Source organism: Triticum dicoccoides, chromosome 5B (assembly GCF_002162155.2).
Source record: "Triticum dicoccoides isolate Atlit2015 ecotype Zavitan chromosome 5B, WEW_v2.0, whole genome shotgun sequence".
Classification (NCBI taxonomy): domain Eukaryota; kingdom Viridiplantae; phylum Streptophyta; class Magnoliopsida; order Poales; family Poaceae; genus Triticum; species Triticum dicoccoides.
In genome coordinates, this window is record NC_041389.1 from 57813572 (window position 1) to 57831511 (window position 17940).

A 17940-nucleotide genomic window follows, 5' to 3' on the forward strand; every position below is an offset into this window, starting at 1 on the left:
GGCAAGTCTCTTTACTCGTTCCGTAACACATCATCCCGTGATCAACCCCTTGGTCACATTGTGCACATTATGATGATGTCCTACCGAGTGGGCCCAGAGATACCTCTCCGTTTACATGGAGTGACAAATCCCAGTCTCGATTCGTGCCAACCCAACAGACACTTTCGGAGATACCTGTAATGCACCTTTATAGCCACCCAGTTACGTTGTGACGTTTGGTACACCCAAAGCATTCCTACGGTATCCGGGAGTTGCACAATCTCATGGTCTAAGGAAAAGATACTTGACATTAGAAAAGCTTTAGCATACGAACTACACGATCCTTGTGCTAGGCTTAGGATCGGGTCTTGTCCATCACATCATTCTCCTAATGATGTGATCCCGTTATCAACGACATCCAATGTCCATAGCCAGAAAACCATGACTATCTGTTGATCACAATGAGCTAGTCAACTAGAGGCTCACTAGGGACATATTGTGGTCTATGTATTCACACGTGTATTACGATTTCCGGATAATACAGTTATAGCATGAATAAAAGACTATTATCATGAACAAAGAAATATAATAATAACACTTTTATTATTGCCTCTAGGGCATATTTCCAACACAGGTTTATACCCCTCGCTACTGCTACTTACTAGTAGCGCAGGTTTTACCCCTCACTACTACTAAGTTGATAGTAGTAGCGCGGGGTTTTAACCCTCGCTACTACTAAACGGTCTCTACCGTGCCCCCCCCTCCCGGGACATGCCATAGTAGTAGGGAGGGTTATAAACCTGCGCTACTACTAAGTTGATACAATGCAGATTTTTTCATTATTTCAAGTGGAGACAATCCCTAAATAAATCAGTTGCAACCCACAATTATATAAGAATGGAATACCGCCATTTTATAGACGAGCAAAGAACACAATCAATAAGAAAGTTTTTTTAAAGATGCATAAAAGAAGAAACTTATAAGAATATATGTACGATTAAATATGCCATGAAACATACATTTTTTTTACATTACTACTAACAGATAATGCATTTCAAAATTTTGAAATAGAAGCCAACACTCTCTCTAGCCACACATACTATTAACTACGTCCTTTCTCATGCGAACCACCTGCGATTTTGGTTAGTGGCTGGTTAGCGGACTTACATGGGTTAAATATTGACCCCTCCTATTAGTTGCGTCACTTCAATTTGAGACATAGTTTTGGCTAGATTTTGATATTTTTGAAATTTGAACATGGTATAGTTAGTAGATTATTGTTCAATTGGGTGATACCTCTCCCCTTAACAAGACTTCAAACCCTGAGTCCAACCTCATATCTGTTCCTTCAACTACTATTGGGTCATGTCACCGCATACGCTAATTACGTGCCCATCGGTCTATTTTTTTGCAGGTTTAATCATTGGCTTATCAGTTTCTAGTGGCCCAACTATTCTAATTTTATTTCTTGCCTCAAACATAATAGTCCGCAAGCTTAAGCATCAAAAGGAACAAAAGTTGAGACAAAAGTTCTTCAATCAAAATCATGGACAATTGTTGCAAAAATTAGTATCTCATAGGTTAGATATTGCAGAGAGGATGATCATCCCTCTAAGGGAGCTAGAAAAGGCCACAAACAAGTTTCACCCAACTCGTAAGCTTGTGGTGGAGGGCATGGTACCGTATACAAAGGAATTTTATCAGACTTGCATGTTGTTGCAATCAAAAAGTCAAATATTGTGGTCAAGAGTGAGATTAACGAGTTTATAAATGAAGTTTCCATACTCTCACAGATCAATCATAGGAACATTGTAAAGCTTTTTGGATGTTGTCTTGAGACAGAAGTCCCCTTGTTGGCTTATGAGTTTATTTCCAATGGAACCCTATGTGATTATCTTCACAAGAAACCACTAAGATCGGTACCTTGGCGAGACATATTAAGGATTGCAGCAGAAATTGGCAAGGCCCTTTCTTACCTTCATTCGGGTATTTCTGTCCCTGTAATACACATATATATAAAGTCCACCAATATACTTCTTGATGATGCTTTGACAGCGAAGGTGTCTGACTTTGGAGCTTCAAGGTACATTCCTAAAGATAAAACAACAATTACAACCGTGGTGCAGGGAACATTGGGATATTTAGATCCTCTGTACGTTTATTGTGGCCGTCTAACAGAAAAAAGTGATGTTTATAGCTTTGGAGTTATTCTCGTTGAGTTGCTTACAAGGAAGATGCCAATTATATATAGATCCTCCACCGGTGATGGGCTAGTTGCACAATTTGTTGAACTACTTGCAGAAGGTAAATTGGTAGAAATACTAGATCCACAAGTAATTGAGGAGGGAGGTAGCCAAGTTGAAGTGGTAGCTTCTCTAGCTATGTCGTGCATAAAGCTAAGAGCAGAGGAGCGACCAACTATGATGTCGGTGGAGATGACACTAGGAGCACTTCAAGGACCCAAAGAGCATTTTCGGGTTCGGGATGCAACATATGAGGGGAGCTATTCGGCAATGAGGTATACATCACCTATAAGATGGACAAGCTTAGAGGACACGAGCAGGCAATATAGTCAAGAAGAAGAGTTTGTGTTGTCCGCAAGCTACCCTCGATAGTCTTACTTACAGATTACGTGTGAAAGAGTTGGTATGTATAACATGCGTGTGTGTTGTGTATTTTCGAACATTGTGTGTGCTTCAATTTGTTGTTGCTTGAATGTTATGTTTCTAATCAAAGTATGTCAATTACATGGTTGATTGTTTCTTCATTGAACAACTACTTCCTTCATAATGTGGTCACTCACTACATATACTTATTTTTCTTCAAGCTGGGTTGCCCTAATCTCCATTAGTCACATAATAGAAATTCTGAAACAAAATTCAAGGTATATATAGCGCTCAAAATGTTGTTGATCAAAGATATAGTTAGCTAGTGCGGTTAATATTCTCTATTTCAAAATTCAAGGTGATTTTAAAAATAACTAGCAAAGTAGCCCCTTCCTGCACATCTGCGCGTACAACATATTTTTTCATAATTTTGAATCTTATATGGGAAATTAATATTTCGCAACTTTTAAGGGACGATTTCAGTGGACAATATCTACCAGAGAGCTCTAGAAATAGTTATTAATGATGTATGCTGAATATATTAATTTGAAATTTTTATTAGTTATATTATTTTATGCAAACAATATATTTATTCTCTTTTAAAACCTTATATACGATAATATTATTTAGTAATTCCTACGATACTCATATGCTACTTGAAAGCTTATAGTTTTTCTAAAAAGTGTACTTTAATCTTTTTCTGTGCATTTTTTTTATAATGACAGAAGATCTAGAATAGTTTTTGTTTTACAGTGAATGGATAAAATATGGTGGGAGTTATTTTTACAAATAAGAATAATTAGGGTCAAATCTCAACTTTCAATCTTATGTGAGATATCTTTATTTCACAATTTTAAATGGGCATTTTTTGTGAAAACAAATGACAGCCGACCCCCTGGGTATGCCGATGTGAAGAATTCTGCCTAATACTACATGCATGTTGGTTGTACTCCCATGGTTGAACCTCTGGTTCCAGCATGGCTCCCCATCAGCAACGGTTCGGCGCGTAGATGGTCACGACGAACAGTAGGTCCTGGTAGGCATTGGTCACCACCTGGTGCTCGACGCTCTTTTACCCGTCGTTAGTGAGCAGAGTCGTTGAGATTGACAACGAGCGTGCGAGCTGGGGTGAACGTGCACTCAGGCGCTAGCCCAGAGGACCTGCAGCCTCGCGTAGCCGGCGTCATGCTGGAGCACGGTGATCACGCTCCCGTCCAGTAAAAGAAGTTCATCCACACCGGCTGCACCGCGTCGCGGAACATCCCTGTGAGTGTGTCGAGAGCCATGCCACAGACTGCTGTCGGATGGACGCCTGCGTGACACGGAGCGCTAGCATGTTGCCATAGCCCTGGATGTGTGCGGCACCATTGGGTACCTCTCTCTCCCCTTCATCGACAGCATGAAAAACTCCCTCCCCAGCCTCTCCGTCTCGTCCAGCAGCTCGCCCTCAATGCCGTGGTCTCAGTTTGCGTTTTGCAGTACAATAAGCTGGGCCACGACGTACACGCTGCTCTGGCCTGTCGCTCGCTGCATGCGATCGCTCGAAATCTCCCGTCAGTCGGCCATGTCCCGTCGCAGTGGAGTCGCCGTGCTCCGAAAACACATGCATGGCATGGCATGGTCGTTATCAAATATCAAGGCAGGCTCATGCATCATCGATCGGCATGATTAATTCAAGTACGCAGGACATTTACTGCTAAGGCCAACTCCGGCGCACGACCCCATCCGTCCGGCCCTATCCGTTTGGGGGCAAAACGGACAAACCCCAAGGCCCAGCGCGCGACGGCCTGAACCCATCTTGTCCTTTTTGTGTCCGTTCGACCCTATTTCCAGACCAAACTTGAGATGGATTTCGATCGAAGCGGACCGCCGTTTGCGTCCTCGCGTCCGCGCATGGCCCGCATGACAGCCACCTACCCCACCTTTTCTCCCCTTCCCCTCTCTTTCTCATCTGCAGGACGCCGGAGCCGCGTCGCCTTCGCTCGTCTCACCGGAGCCGCACCGCCATGGCTGCCCTCATGTCGCCGTCCACCGTGTTGCCTCGCCGGAGCACACGCGTCGTTATAGCGTGCTCCAGCTCGATGAGAATGTCGCGTCGCCATGGCGATGCCCCGCGTAGGCGTGCTCCTCGCCCTCGCCATTGCAGTGCCCCGCATCGGCTACTGCTGCCGCGGCCTAGGGCAAGTGCGGCGGCAAGCGCGCGGCGATGCCTGCGGCGGCCTAGGATGGGCACGGCCGGTTCGTCGGTCAGCCAACGAGGCTGCGCATAAGTTTGCCAAAGTAGGTGTGGATGATGAGTTATGTAAGGTGTGGTGGGGATCTCCCTCTAAATTTGTTCTTTCTATAATCGCTGATGACATCCCCAGCTTCGCTGGTTAAATAAAATGCAGAAGCGTTGATCCTAAAAAAAAGACTCGAGCGTGTCACTTCACGCACGGACTTGTTTTTTTTCTAATCCTAATTAATTAATAATTATACAACGAAACGAATGGCGATTCGAGTCAGAGTTGGTTTGCATTAATTTTCCGCCACATACGCAAACATTCGTTTCTCCTCCCACAATATTTCCTTCCTCTTCTATCTCTTTCTCTCTCAGATCAGATCAGGAAAATAATAATAATAAAAAGGAGGCCGCTTTCTTCTTCCTTTGATGAGTTCGCCCAATCCTTCTTCTTCCCCGATTCATTAATTCCGCCCATTGTTCCCGCCGACGCCGACCCTACTCCACTATTAGGTTTGCCTCACTAATGACCTCCAGTTTCGCCCCGAGGGAGTCGACCGTAGCCTGCGAGCCACCGCGGTCCGCCGGAAAAGGAGCTCCCAGAAGACACTTCTGTCGTCGATGCACAATCAAGCACAATGGCGCCGCACTTGCCCGGCGTCCTCCTCTGCTCTGCTCTCTTCATCCAAGGGAAGGGAGGCAACTGCATGAATGTCCTTCTTCGCCAACTCTGGCGATGCTTGCCGCTGTCGGTATTTCACAAGTTGCCGACGCCTCCACCGCTCCATTTTTCAATTTAATTGGCATCCGTCGCCCCAAAGCCTCGTCTCGTCTCGTCGCCGTCGCCCCAAGTCCTAAGTCGCACACGCATCCCGCACGCGGATGAATGACTATTTCTAGTATATATAAACATGAAAGAAGGCATGGTGGAGAGAACAAGGGACCCGTGATGCCGTGGATCGGTGAGGTGGCGCAAGCCAAACCATTCTTGGCTGCCTAGTCGACTTCCCTAGGATATTTAATAACATGATGATGATAGCAGTCTTGCATCCTTTTCCTGATATGGGAATCATTAAGTGGCACGGTTTTCTCGCGGCTTTTATAGCGGCACATGAGCCCAACTGGTATACCCTTACAAGTGCAGGACCTAAGGAATCCATTCCATGGTATGCAGTGCTACCGTCAGTAGAATAGTAGTTTGTGTGAGGAAAGAAGAGCTTACATATGATCCATATTGCTGGGTGTGACTTGATGCCATTAACCAACACCTCGCCATGCATCCGTGATGGCTCTGAGGAGTATGGATTTGTGAGGGTAGAGGAGTATGGATTTGTGAGGGTAGAACAACCTCACGAGGAAAGCATCATCTCATCTCGCCATCGCCACCCAAGTCGCAAACACACCCTGCACGCGGATGAATGGACTACATCTACTATATGTATAGATGATCTTAGAACGTATGACACGGAGCAGATCAGTGAGGTGGCGCAAAAACTTGCTGACTAGTGTGCTTCCCTAGGCGCATCAATTTTCATGAAAGGAGTGAATCATTAAGTTCCTCTATTTTTAGCAAACTTCTCAAGTTAGTAGGCTATCCTAGTTTCTTTGAGTAAGAAAAAACGAGCTCGGTTGTCCCTGGAGCTTGTTATTTATGTTACTAATGTTCAAGCCTTCATTGATGTTGATGGGCATGAGCAATCCCTTTTGACTTGTTTCACAAGAATAACAAACCAGCAATATGCTACCTAGCGCTTATCAGCAAATGGACCATAGGCCAGGGATGGCATCAAAGACAAACTGATTATGTGATCAACTAGAAACATTTGGATTGATTGCATCTTTCAAAGATGATGCAACATGGCTGACAATAATTCTGATCAATCTATGCATACATCCACTGCCTGATGATAAGATTTATCCACACGTCCATCACAAGTTTTGCTCATGTAAACAACAACTCTCCAAAAACATATACGCATCATCCCACGAACATGTGAACGAAACAAACAAACAAACAAACAAAAGACAAGTGTGGCAGCTTGATAGTGGTGCCCGTCATGTGAGGCGACCACCAAGGGAGACATTACATTCGAATATTACTGTGCATGCAGAGGATCGCAGCAAAGACAATCTCGCCTCGAGCCACTCGAGTTTTCCTGTAGAACATACGTCGCCGTCTTGTTCCTGGGCGTCAAGGAGAATCATGGTGATATCCATGATTGCATCTCGTACAAACTGTCCTGGCAAAACAACAAATAACCACAACTTAGTTGGTTATCAAAGCGACAGAGTCATCAGATGATTTGCATGCATCAATGTTCAATACCAGGATTTCTAGACATTACTCACGATGAAAGCATCATCTCATCTCATCGTCGCCGCCCAAGTCGCAAATACAAAATATTACAAAGATTATGCAGTTCTAGAAGGAACTACTCTCACAAGATTTATTTACCAGCATCAACGAATCAATATAAACTATCATCCCTGGGCTTCAGGGAGTGAGTTGGTCTAGACACAAAAGGGAACACAGGCACCTCTAATCAAGAGACCAACTAATTCTATATTACCAAACAGAAAAACCCAATTCATGTACATCAGAAAAGAACATTCATGTCCAAAACAGCACCTCACATTATTGTCAGTTTGCGACAGGATGGTATGCCTTCGACATGTTTACACGAAGCAAGCAGTTATGCTATTACAAATTTACTATACATACAGGTTGAGGTTTTCGCATACCTATGAAATATATTCTTTAAGCTTCAAACTGATGAATTCATCGGGTGCTCTCTTCACAAGCTCATAAATCATGAAATGGCCCTTCCGGAGCATTAATCGTCTCCCCCCAGCAAGTACCTGGGTAAAGATACTAAATCAGAAACACACAAAAGTACCATTGAAATACATGGTATTCTGCAGCACAAACTGAAGGTTCAACCATCATTTGCTTCAATAATGGTTCAAGCACCTATTTATTGTGAGCGAGAACAGGATGGATGCCATTGTTCTCATTTAAGCACAACCGTTAAAGTTGATTCCAAAAGGTCCTTTGGAACGTGATTGCTAAAATCAAGAGACATCAAACGATCATTCTGATGAGGGCATGTCATCTTGAGAGTTTTGAGCATTCTTTCTGAACATTGACCAAAATATGCTTCTCCGTGCCTGCAAGCACCGACCAAACATAAGAAACTCATCTACCAGCACACCAAAACAATGAGCAGGAGAAGGGCAGTAAGGCATGCCACAAACGAAGAGGACAGCAAGATGGGTTACTTACCTATTCATGTAGTTCTAGATGAGCATGTATCCCAGGTTCTCAACGACACTGGCAAAGAGCTCATCATAGGCCCATTCTCCTCGCCTTGGCCGAGTTTAGCTGCGCCATAATATATGGGTGATGATAGGGGATGCCCTCGGGTTGAGAATGCTCATCTACCCATTTACTCTGTTATCCAACCAAAGACAACATCAAAATCAAATATCACTCAGCCAAGCAAGCAAAATTAAATCGAGTACCCACATGATTCAAGCCGTAAAACATATCTTGAGCTTTGTCATCCCCTAGGTACATAGTACCAATCAATCTAACTCTCTAGATTATGTTTATTGTAGATGTACAACATAAAAGAAAGAAACAGTAGACTTCATAAAAGAAACAAAATCCTATAAAGATTCTAGGCCAGCATAACTCTCTAGTTAAATAAAATTCACCCTCTTTGTATTGAGGGAATCGTTCAAGCCACTTTGTTAGGAAGACCGATCCATAAAATGGGTACTGATATGAAACCAAAAAAAGGGGGTTGTAAGACTGGAAACTAACAATGTACTACAATATGCGTGTAAGTAGCAATTCAACGATCCAATTCATCAAAAATAAAATACTGCTGAACACAAGCAGTCGACATTGTGCACTCAGCCAATGGTGAAGGTGAGCATTAGATAGAAAAATGTTGAAGGTACTTGTTTTGCACAAGTGTGGTTGGACTTTGCATCCACCAGTTGGTCAAATTTCTTGGTCAATTGCAAGAAGCAATGATTTGTGCCAAGAAAGTAGAGCTTCCGGTTTATCAACCAACCGATCAGCTTTCAGTAATCTAGTGAAACATGGGGCAGACTCGGCCTTGAGTTATGTAGCTTTCAATTCTTTAGAAGGAAAAAAGAAGACAATTTCCATGAATGAATACAACACAGCTAAACCTCGGTTTATAATACAGAAAACAGACATGGGAAAGCTCTTTTGAGTACTCAATTGCAATGATGATGCATATGGGCCAAGGCAAAGCATGTCGCTTATGCCAAATGTGGTGGTCCATGACCAAGCCTCTTGTTACTTGTAGCAGTACAAACACTTGTAGGGAAGGGATTCAACGTAGGCCCAAAGAAATTAGAGCTTACCACCTATGCCGGGGAGGAAGAATAATAGAGGCCACCTTGGTGAGCATCCTCACAAGATCGGAGGGGCTTTTCATTTCACCAGATGGTAGCAAAGAGCACACAACCTGCGGTGTTGCTGCAAGAAAAAAGCATCATGTAATCAGTGAATGCAATGAGCTGTTAAAGTACCCTTCAACGAACATGCAAGCCAGCAAGCATGAAAAGGTACTAGACTTCAATACATGAGACCAGTTCTTCTATACTGAATACATGCACCAGTACCATAATTGTCTATCCGGGATTATTCAAGCCAAGAAAAAGGAAACCTATATAGCTACGAGTAGATTTCCGACCAATCAAACAAATCCTCATCTAGCCATTTAATCTGCTGTACAACAATGATACCACTAATCAAATCTCACCCAACCAAGCAAGCAAAATTAATCGAGTTTGAAGTTATTCAAGCCATCAAGCAAATCTTCAGCTTGCCATCTCCTTTGTACACAGTACCAACCAATTGACTGTACAGATTATGTTTACTCTAGCTGTACAACATAAAAGAGACAATAGACTGCATAAATAAAAGAAACAAAATCCCATAAAGATTCCATGAACCAGCATAACTACCTCCAGTTAACTAAAATTCAGTTATCCTCATGCTCAAAATATCAACAGAGCTTTTTGAATATGAATAAGCAACACAAATAGGTGAATCAAGGAACAAGATATTTGCAACTGCAAAATATTAAGAAACTGTTTAGATACATATCTTCAAAACCAAGCTAGAGTTCAAGGTATGGTGCACTCTCAGAAGTTTAGCAAGAGAAAATGGTTACTGATATGAAACAAAAAAAGGGTTCTAAGACTAGAACTAAAGTTGTACTCCAAAACAGGTGTAAGAAGCATGTCAAGTATCCAATTCGTCAAAAATAAAATACTAGTAAACAGAGACACTGTTGAAGGTGAGCATCCGATAGTAAAAGGTAGGTAGTCAAATTTTATGGCCAATTGCAAGGAAATCAATCAGCTTTGAGTACTCTGGTGGAAATAAGGAGCAGACTCGGCCTTGAGTTGTCTAGGTTTCAGTTCCTTTATTTAGGGACTAGCTTTCAATCCTTTATTACAAGAAAGAAGAAGAGAATTTCCATGAATCAATACAAGACAGTTAAACCTCAGTTTATAATACATGAAACTAACATGGGAAGGCTCTTTTAGAACTCAATTGAAATGATGATACATATGGGCAAAAAAAAGCAGTTGACTTATCATAGATGTTGTGATCCATGACAAAGCCTCTTGTTACTTGTAGCAATACAAGCGCTCGTAGGAGGGCTTGTTTGTTCAGCACTAAAACCCTAGAAAACGAGATGCACAAATGTAAGCCTATATGGCACAGTAGCCAGCGCAAAATTCAACGCTCTAAAACCCTAGAAATCGAGATGAGCAACGGTCATGGACACAATCAGCGCGCGCTCGCACACACACACACACACACACAGAGAGAGAGAGAGAGAGAGAGAGAGAGATTGTGCAAACCACCTCATGGTTCAAGGTGCAGACGTCTTGTATACATGACGGAATCAAACTTCCGGAGGGCTATAGGGAATATATTTCTTCTCCGTCCTCACCATCAAGTCAGGCCCGCCTGGGCAGAGATAGAAAGCAAATAAAATAGTGGCCAAAGAACTAGTCCAGATTTCCATGTACATACAATCTGGATTTGATCGAGACTTATAGAATGATAAAAAAGTTGGATGTTTCAGAGCCAGGATGACCATCCGCCCTTGATTAGGCAGACTAAATATTGCTAACACACTTTTTTATCTATACATACACGACAGCGTTACACCAAGAAAAAGTAGGGATCCTACCAAAGCTATAACATGGAGTAGTACCAAACCTTGTACATATTTCTTTACAGAGAGAGTAGCATGCAGTGCAAAAAGTACAGAAAGTGGAATGCGCAATCGTCTAGGCACAACAGAATCTTGCATAGGCGGACAACATAGTAGCAGCCACATACAGGAGTACGCAGTCATCTAGATGATTTTGAAGTTGAAGCAAAGTATGTTGTATTGCCTCATCTAGATGATTTTGTGCCATGTGTGATATGTTATAGACTTCTAAGCTCCGCCCTGTGTAGTTCTTGCTTATTGTAACAGGACCACCAAAACTGTTTACATCGACACTAAATCAGTGCTGAAGCACAAGGCTACTATCCCACGGTAAACAGAATGATGTTATTGCATTAGGGGATTGGGTTTGCACAGAACACACAAAGACTGCCTAGTACTCAAGGTTTGGTTAATTGGAAGTTAGCATGAAAGCAATGTGTCAGTCACAGCAAAACAAGCTCTGATTGGTTGAGATAAAATGGATTTATTGACAGTACGACAATCAGCCATGAGCACATGGCTCGTTGAGGGCATAAAAACAAATAAAGTTTATAGCTTTAATTGTTTCAATACTTATTCATCAAAAAGATCCAAGCTTTAAGGTACTAAAAAAGATATGTATATGGTCTTTATTCATTTCATCAACCACAGCTCGATTGTCGTGGGCACATAGAGCATGAGGGAGATCAAAGGAGAGGGGAAACCAGCAGCTTACCTATGCGGGAACCAAAGAGGAAGCAGCCACTGGAGGGGCAGAACAGGAGGCGTCGGAGTGATCAGAGGAGCAAGCAGAGCTGCTTCAATAGCCATCTTCGGTGTGCTTGCTTGCACGAACCGAATCCGCCGAATAGAAGGACAGAGAGGTCTTCGGGTCTGCAATTGAGGCGCAAAGAATCATAGTTATATTCATGAGATCAAAGAAGCAGGGTAATACTCTTAAGTTCTCTGGTCGAAAACACAAACCCGAGCAGGAATCTCAAAGGCGCAAATAAGTCAAGAAGCTCAAACAAAATAGAATCAGATTCGAAACGTATGGAAGAGATCATGGTAAAGAGTCTCATCAATTTAACAGCTACATCAGTTATGAAATGGCTCAGATTTTTCTACCAGGATAACACATTTTTTCTCAAAATGCTTCAGATTTTGTATAGCAATCTTTTCAGTCATGAATTTTCAGAAGCAGAGCTGGCATGTTTTTGAAAGTTTTTAGCCATGGTCAAATCAGAACACATAAATCTAAAAGAAGACCATTGAATCTCACGGCAACCAAACTGGAATAACAGAAAGGCAAAACGACCATATATATCCCACAAAAGAACATATTAAGACCATTACGCCATGCATCATTCAATCCCATCAGTGCAGCACTAGTTCAGCCCATGTGCTTTTTGATTATCTAAATTTCCCAATCTCATCACCGCAGCACTAGTTCATTCATGTGTTTTCCAATTATCTAAATTGCAGGAGATGAGAAGAATAATTTAGAAGCAAATGAATGACACCATAGGACTGATGACACTTAAATAAATAAATAAACTAAGCAATCAACAGCACCACAATAGTTACATTTTATTCTATTGCATGAGAAGAAAGAAAATCACCCGAATGAAATTAAAACTGTAATTGTGTGTGGCTTAGCCACAGATATTATGCAGCAAGTTGAGCAGAGAAGAATGAGAAGTCTGCTCCTAGAAGAACAGTGCCCGGTGGCAACTCAGGAAAAAAACTGGGCAAGTAATTTGCTTGACAAGTAGACAAGTATGTTTACCAATAATGCTCAAGCAGAGAGAGCCCTTTCATAAAACTAGAGGATACTAGATTAGGGCCCTCATGTAGCCAGAGGGAAACTAACTATCCAACAGGAATCACTACAGCATCATCTACCGATCCAATTGAGGCCAAATACGAAACAAATATTTTTCAAGGTTCACAATGCACTTTTTTTCTAGGTTTGCAACAAAAGAATGAATGAAAGAAAGAAAACAACATTCTAAGCCTCACTAACTTGGAAGGCATAATTCTCCCAGTCAGCCATTTTTAATTAATTCCCACCAAGCACAAGATAATTGTGGTGGCTGGAAGAGCAACACCACTACATACAGCATGACGACTACAATCCCTCACGGCTCAATGGACGCACCATCTAAGGGCAGAGAGAAAGAACGGGGGCTCACCAGAACTCATGCAGCCGGACACTGAGGTACCGACGGTGTCTGGTTTCATATACATGTAAATGGACTGATATATTAAAGTGTGAAGAGCTTCCTAGTATTACAAATGTCTGGTGCATCAAGAAACCTCCAAACAGAGTGCCCATACAGGTTTTGCATATAAAATAAAGTTAAATATTCTATATGGTGTTTGTTCCACTTAAAAGGTTGTGTGTCAAGTTGTTTTACCCAAAAAGAAGTATGAAATAGAAAGTCTACAGCTATCAGGAGTTCATTTTGAAAATTAGAGGTTCAACTAAAGTTCTCAAAACACAGTGGGGCCCAAGTAAATCCTTCAGACAGACACAAATAGTCAGGAATCCATTCATATAAATGATGCCATTCTGTCCTTTAGACCATCCATTCATCAAAATACAATAAGGGCAACTAGCTTAAGTTTAGTATCAATCACAGTTCATGACAATTTTTTCTGCGGCAAATGGAAATTTGATTCCGATTGATTCATGGCAAATCAAAGAAAAAGACATATTTTTTTAAATGCAAATTGTTCTGTTGAAGCATCAACAGTTCAAGCAACATATGACTGGACAATCCTTTCTACCACAAACGGACAATCAATCCTTGTTGTCTTATGGTGAACGCAAAGGAAAAGGCATATTTTTGAATTATCAAATGTTCAACTTCAGCACCAACAATCCAAGTAACCTATGGACAGAAGGTATACAGAAAAATGGTCGTCAGGGAAATATTACCTCCAAGAACTGTGCAAACATTAGTCAAGAAGTGTGGAAATGACACATGGCGCTCCATGAAGGCGAGCTGTAAAAGGAATGGATGCCAAATTATGCCAAGAAAATGTTGTACACGAGTCAACAGGTGCAAAACAACAAAATAGAGCCAGCATAGCATTATCTTGCCAGATGCAGATAATTCAAATAGGTACTTTAACAAGAAAAATGTTATAAAAACATGACATGAAGAGCTTATATTTGAACACTCTCAGTACTTATGAAATGTTATATCACAGGGAACATCTTGATAATTGGCCTTTTGCGAAATTCATCAAACTAACAAAAAAAGAGTAAAAATTTCCATAAATGAATACAACACAGCTAAACCTCGGTTTATGATACAGAAAACAAACATGGGAAAGAGACAAGTCACCTTGGTTGATGGTGGTGGTGTTCACCTTGAACCCCTGCAACAGCAGATTCTTCTTGACCGACCATCTTCACACAATTAGTAAGACCAATAGCCAGCACTAGTATACATACTAGTCCATCTGCTACAGGGAAAAAAAGAATGATTGGTTATAGGTAACTTTTGTGTTACAGTATATTTGATAGTAAACTTGAAGCAACCGACGTCGCCGGAAAAAATGCAAATAATCTAGATGAGGGAATTAGCAGTGTAAATCATAATAAACACATCACTCAGATGTGCTCCTACTACTTCACCTGTCAAAACTTGAGAATGCTATTAACACACACATATGAAGCAATCGTCATTGACAGGCAACAAAGTAGTCAAGCTCAGGTTTCTTTGTTCCTGAGAAAACTGCTCCTAAGAGAGAGAACATGCACTCCGCACCTAAAATAGGTATAAATGAACAGGCATACATGTACTGCTTGCTACATGAGTGACATCCCTATATTTTGCTTCATGCTTTCAATCACAGCACAACACATATAAGAAAACATAATCCAAAGAGAGAAACCACTACACAACCAACATCAGTTCTTAATTCTTATAACCAATTGGCATTTCACAATAAAGTGATAATAGTCCATAACTGAATAAAACGGATATCATTTTGTGTAGTAACTAGAAAAATTTGCTAGTATGAGAGAGACACTCATTTAGAGCAGGGAAGCAAGCTAATGACGGAGGACTCACCTTGTGCAGGGCGTCATCATGGTCGAGGTGGTCGGACTCGACGGTGTCCTCCTCGTCAGCTTGGGCATGGGGTCCCAGTCGTCGATGAAGTGTGCCTGCTGCTGCTCCAAATCAAACAAACAAAATAGTTTAGTGCACCAAGAATGGTTGGCTGTATGTAACTTGCAAGTTAACTTGAAGCAATCGTCATCGCAGGAAACAAAAGCAAATAATCTAGGTGAGTTAATTAACAGTGCAGATCACAATAGCCACATCTATCACATGTGCTCCTACTGCTTCACTTGTCAAGACTTCAGATTATTATTCACACACACACACAGGCATATGCCTGCCATTGACAAGTAACAAAATAAGAAAATGGAGGCTTCTTTGTTCCTCTAAGAACACAAGACAAGACAAAATTATGCTATAGCTACAGTGAGCGCAAGCCACATTGGTAAGTACTACTACCATAAAGAAAAAGAGTCTGACATTATCTCTCAAAGGTACACCACATTTCGTATTTTTGAATTACTTATACTTGGTAGAAACAAGCATGGACTCAAACCATTATGTACAAATGCACCTCATTATTTTTATTATGAAACCCACACTACTAAAAGATCAAAAACAGTACTCCCTCTGATCCATATTAATTGACTTTGTACTAAATCAGTGTCAATTAATATGGACCCGAGGGAGTAGCATAATACTGATCACACAGCTACTGAACCTGTGACAAACCGCTTATTTATGCAACAAAAATAACTGAAGTAACATGGCATTAATGCACCTGATTTCAGAATTTAACAGACTACTGCTTATGATAACTCAACATAGAGAAAATAAACTAATGCACCAGGTTTCGGTGATAACTCAACTCTTATGAGCACTCTACTTTATGAACATATTTGAAGACTTTGGAAAGATTCGCAAATCAAACAAACTATATGACACCTGTATGGCTGTACCTAGCTAGTTAACTAGTTCAACACCCGTCCTCCTCGACAGGCATGGTGATCACACAAACTTGCATACAAAACAAGTTAAGGCAGCAAAAACAACATGTCCATCAATCAGGCCCTGGCCGCAAACAACCCACACAACCTCAACATCACATTCAGTGGCCAAACCAAAACGACAAAGCTCAGATGTGGAAAATTTGGCTTGTAACCTAAGCACGACGACCTACATAGCAAAGGCCATGCCCACAATGGTAACCGAGTCGTTTTACTAGGTAAGAGCAACCATTAGCTAGCAGTTAGCACATGATTTACCGAGAGTCATCAAAGCCAAACCCAAAACATATGCAACCATGGAAGCATGCGACGAGTGAACTGAAACCAACAGGGGGGAGTGAGACGGGTCACCTTGGTTGATGGTGATGATGTTGACCTTGAACCCCCATGCAGCAACAACTTCTCCTTGGTCGGCCCTCTTCACAAGCGTTAAGACAATAGCCAGCACTAGTATACATACTAGCTTAGTCCATCTGCTACAAGGAAAAGAAAAAAGAATGGTTGGCTGTAGGTAACTTGCAAGTTACAGTATTTTTTATATTACACTTGAAGTAACCGTCGTCGCCGGAAAAAATGCAGATCTCAATAGACACAACTATATCATGTGATCCTACTGCTTCATTTGTCAAAACTTGAGACTAATATTAACAAACACATATGGACCAATGGTCATTGAGAAGTAACAAATTAAGCAAGCTCAGGTTTCATTGTCCCTGAGAAAACTGCTCCAAAGAGAGAAGAACATGCACTGTTAAATTACCTAATAAATGAACAGACATACATGTACTGCTTGCTACAGGAGCATCATTTCTACATTTTGTTTTATGTTTTCACACAACACAACACGGCAAACAAGGAAAATGAATCCGAACAGGGAAACCACTACACAACCAACATCAGTTTTTATAAACAATTGACATTCAATATCAAAGTGATACTCGTACATAACTGGATAAAATGGATGTCATTTTTGTGCAAAGTCCACGAATGCCATCGATATATTATCCACTATAGCAACAAGAAAATTCTGAAGAATGGTCCTGGACGCAATCAGCAGAGAGAGAGAGAGAGAGAGAGATTTTGCAAACCACCTACGTCTTGGATCACTACTCTAGTGATCTAAACGGTTAGAGGGAGTACTTTAGTTACTGTCAATTGCTCAAACAAAACAACAGCCGCTCCATACCAACAACGACTAACAAGAGAGGCAAACTTAAACCTTGATGAAGTCATGCTTGTTGCTCCTACCCCAGGTATTCTCAAACTTCCTTCCCTTGATGTACAGCTTGGTGTTGTTGCGAGGCACGCCAGGAGCCTTGCCAAAGTGCCTTACCGCCTCACAGGCATTCTTGGGTCAACTCAAGAGGATCTGCAAATGCACACATTTGCAAATAAGAGTCCATTCACAACACTACTGGAAGGACTACTAACACAAATAACTGAAGTGTGTTCCTGGAATTAAATTTAGAAGTACACCTCAACTGCACACCGCTGCCGCCGCATTCTTGCATGAAAAAAAAACCCAACTGAGAGCAAGTGCAGCTCGGACAAACACATCATCAAATAGTGGAGACCCATCATCAATTCTAACAAAAAGTAACGAGAAAAGGGCAAATGCCTTAACGTAACCCAACTATAGCAATGGTAACAATAAACTTCCAATCAAAAAAGCTTATGTGGAAACAAGGATCATTCTAGGAGTGGAAATAAGCAACATTGCACAGTGTCAACCATTAAAATCCAAGCCCAAAAGAATGCACCAGTTCATCCCTTAATCTCTGAAGTAGGGGGGGG

General features: G+C 41.5%; 1 non-coding gene and 1 pseudogene across 1 annotated transcript; one reads left to right on the plus strand and one right to left on the minus strand.

Annotated features, from left to right (window-relative positions):
- Positions 1-1146: 1146 nt before the first annotated feature.
- Positions 1147-2594, plus strand: LOC119309037 (annotated as a pseudogene).
- A 9616-nt stretch (positions 2595-12210) lies between these two features.
- On the minus strand, positions 12211-12303 carry LOC119313267. The gene has a single exon (XR_005151634.1). It is a non-coding gene; the product is annotated as a small nucleolar RNA Z223 (small nucleolar RNA).
- Between the last annotated feature and the right edge of the window lie 5637 nt (positions 12304-17940).